Below are 4,035 nucleotides of genomic sequence, written 5' to 3'. Positions count from 1 at the left end.
CAGTGTGTGATTTTATCCTTTTTTTTTTTTTTTAAACCTGTCCCGTTTGGTTCTTTTGCCATCAGAATTATTGTCTAAAGGCGAAGAAAGATGCCCAACGGATTTACTTTACCAAATTGACCATCCCAGCCTTGCCGTAATGGTCCATTTGATTCACCTTTTATTGTTTATTTTATTTTCACTTGCTGAATACGGGACAGACTTAACTGGGGGAAAGAAAGGGGAGAAAGAAAGAGGGAAAGAAAAACAGCGGGGAAGAGGGACGGGGGAAAAGGGCAAAAAAACAAAAACCAACAGAATAAGCAGACAAAAAAATACATATATCGATCATCTGGATCACCTGTTGAGAAAAAGAGAAAGCAAGCAGAAGAAAACGAGAGTAATAAACAACATCACAATGATCTATGGGAATATGACAGTAAATACTAAATATTAAACATTATTGTGCAGCACGTAAGATCGACAGCGCACAGTGTGCTTTGAGGTAAGAGCCAAAAAGGGTGTAGTTTGTGTGTGATCACCTGTGTGTACACCTGTGAGCATGAACGCGCTTGTTTTTAAAAGGTTCCTTCATGTAATGATCTGCTAGAGGGTGTGGGGGGCCACTGCCCCGTCCTCCAGGGCATGAAGCAGGTATGGAGGAGATCAAAACTCCAGACATCCAGAGGCCCCCAGAACACAAGAGACCAAGGAAGACCAACAGAGGGGCAGCCGCGTCACTATCCCAGAAAGAGCTGAGGGGAGTCCCAGATGAGGGGTCACTCAGCAGCCGCGGAGCAGAAGCCAGGGGGGGTTGCAGTGACGTGCCCGTGAGCTCCGCCGGCAGCCAGCTGTGCCTGAGTGACCGAGCCCCGGGCCGAGAGGCCGAGGGCACCCCGCCTCCGAAGTGGCCCGAGCGAGCCCCAGGCTCCAGGCCCCTATAAGCAGCCGCCAAGGAGTGAGCCGGTGTGTACCTGGGCGCCCACCCCGGACACAGAGAACCACCAACGCACCGATGTCTGAGGGCGTCCACCACCGGCAGGGGAAGTGGTGGGGGGAGATAGGCCTCCAAACCTTGGAGGGCCTGAGATGTCCCCAGAGAGGTGGTGTCTGATACCCGACCTGACATATAGACACAGACATACAGGCACACACAGATACAAACATCCATTCCCACCCTCATGCTCTCATAGGCAATTATTCCACACTCAACCAACGCGGAGACAGACATAAAGAGACGCTGTACACACAATCACTCTCCCCAAGCGTACTCTAAGAACCGGGTCCGGGTACCCTTGCCCCTGGAGGGGGAAACTGCACCCAGACCCAGGTGGTGTTACCCTTTTCCCTGCGGTGGGGAGAAGCAGACCGCCCCGACTCCGCAGCAGCAGGGAGGCCCCACATTCCAGACCCCAGTCGGACGGCCAACTCCTCCTCCTAGCCCCCCCGCTCCAGCAGGCCGCAGAGAACGGGGGTGTGTGAAGACTCCAAACCTCCCTCCACCCGCTCATATGTAGTGTTGATGTATGTGTGTTCTAAGGTGCATTTAAAACCCAGGAGGGCATGGAGCCACCTGCCAGAGCAGCAGGTAGGCGCATAGCCCCTCCTGCTAGCCCTCAATGTCTACGTGTATTTAAAATTGAGAGGTGGGCAACGACGCCAGGGGTGAGGTGTACACCCTGATGGTAATTTGGATTCTGTGTGGCGTGCCCACCCCCAAGATCCTATATGTATGTGTAATGAGAGTGTGAGTAATGTGAGTGTCTAAGTTGTGGGATAAAATTGAGGCAGAGGCAGCCAGAAGGGGACAGAGGAGGGGGATGCCTCCCCTGCACCCTGGTGACACACCCCTACCCCGAGGCCCTGCATGTGTGGGTGACTGTGGTGGAGCGAGAAGAGGGAGGCAGCTGGAGATGGGGAGGGAAGGAAGGGAGGGGCAAGTGACCCCTCCCTGGGGCCAGCTCCCCCGCTGACCCCAGTAGGCACCCCCATACTCTGCAACCCGCCAGGGAAAGGGGGGCCCAGGCCCATCCGGACCGGGGCCCAGTGCAGCAGCACCGCCCAGCCCCACAGAGCCCGGGACAGTCCACCCGACCCCACCACAGAGAAAACTACACCCACCCCATCATCCACTCATCTTCCAGACTACACAAGACAATAGACGCCCAGGCTGAGAGCTTCCTCCACCTCTCCTGTATCTCCCCCTCCTGCAGAGAGAGTTCCCGAAGAGAGGAAAGCTCCTGCAAGATGTGACAACCTCCCCCACCAGTTGAAGAGCCCCCCAGGTGGCTCGATGCACCGGCGGCACCCTGCGCCAGAGCTGGGCCCCCATACACCCACCCGCCCACAACCCCGGCAACACACCAACCAGGACCCAGGCCCCTGAGGCCCGGCCAGGGCCCCAGCCCAGAGACGGAACGCCCCCAGAACCTCACGCCCATCCCGGACCCACCCAGGGGCAGCCAGGCTACCAGGTCAGTAACCCACGTCCGTCAGCACAGACCCTCCCCTAGCCCCGCTGCACGCAGCCACGAGGAAACCGTCACCTAAGAGCCAACAGAGCCCCTAATTGGCCATGACCGCTACCCCGGGTTGAGCCCCCCAAGGAAGATGCTCCTGGGGAACCCCCCGATGCCCTAAGCCTGTCCCTACCCCCACACCTATCACAACAGTGAAGGTGGGACCAAACTATGACCCCCCCCCCACTAGGTGATGGAGCTGATCAAAGGAGCCCAGAGCAATTGATCTGATGTGGTGGCAGAGGCTGTATCAAGACTAATGTAATCTAATAGATAATTTCTATATTGGTTAAAATTAAGATTATTTTTATTTTTCCAGTTTATGAGGACTGCTTCCTTGGCTATGCATAGTGCAGTGAAAACCATATGGGCTATATTCTTTTCCGTAGTGACATTATCTAAGCTGCCCAACAAACACACTAAAGGGGAAGTTGGAATGTTACATTTCAGACACTTTGATAAGTCTTCACATATCTCGCGCCAAAACTTCTGAACTGGTGGACAGAACCAAAGAGCGTGGATATAATTGTCCGGTGAATTGGTTTGGCAGTGTGAGCAGTTGTTGGTAGATGTAAAGCCCATCTTGAACATCCGATGACCTGTATAGTGCACTCTATGTAGTATTTTGTATTGAATTAATTGAAGACTGGGATTTCTAATTAGATGAAAGGTTTTTGAGCAAATCTGAGACCAGAAGTTTTGGTCTAAGTTAACTGATAAATCCGCTTCCCATTTTGCAATAGGAAGTGATATTGATTCATCTATTTTAGAAAGCATTCTGTATATTTTGGACAGTAATTTGGAGGTTTTAAGAGTCAGAAATTGAACCACACTTGGTGGTGTTTGTAGTTCATCTTGACCTGGTTTAAATCTCTTTTTTACTATGGATTTAATTTGCTGATATTCTAAAAATCTTTTCTTGCTGATCCCGTATTGTGTAACTAGTCTGTCAAATGAAATAAATTCTGTTCCTTCTAGTATATGTTCTAAATATTTGATTCCTTTACCACTCCAATCTGAAAAGTTTATCATATTATTGTTTTGTAATATGTCAGGGTTGTTCCAGATAGGTGTACGTTTGCATGGGATTAATGAAGACTCTGTCAACTTCAGAAACTCCCACCATGCTGTCAGAGAGGAGCTGATGTTGATGCTTTTGAAGCATTCATGTCGTTGGATGTTTGAGCTAATAAATGGTAGATTTGAAATCTCTAGATTATTGCAAAGTGCTTGTTCTACATCTAGCCAAGGTTCATCTAAGAGGGTATGTTTTTGCCATCCTGAGATAAACTGAAGCCTGTTGGCTAAGAAGTAGTGCTGAAAGTTAGGTAGTTCTAATCCTCCTTTATCCTTGGTCTTTTGTAATGTTTTTAAGCTTATACGTGGGGGCTTATTTTTCCAAAGGAATTTGGACATATATGAATCTAGAGATCTGAACCAATCTTGCGGCGGTTTAGTTGGGATCATTGAGAATAAATAATTTATTTTTGGTAATACCATCATTTTTATAGCGGCAACCCTTCCCATGAGTGATATG

The sequence above is a fragment of the Oreochromis niloticus genome, unplaced genomic scaffold, assembly GCF_001858045.2.
Source record: "Oreochromis niloticus isolate F11D_XX unplaced genomic scaffold, O_niloticus_UMD_NMBU tig00007980_pilon, whole genome shotgun sequence".
Taxonomy (NCBI): Eukaryota; Metazoa; Chordata; class Actinopteri; order Cichliformes; family Cichlidae; genus Oreochromis; species Oreochromis niloticus.
The sequence above is the reverse complement of the archived record's forward strand: the minus strand, read 5'-3'. Positions refer to the sequence as shown.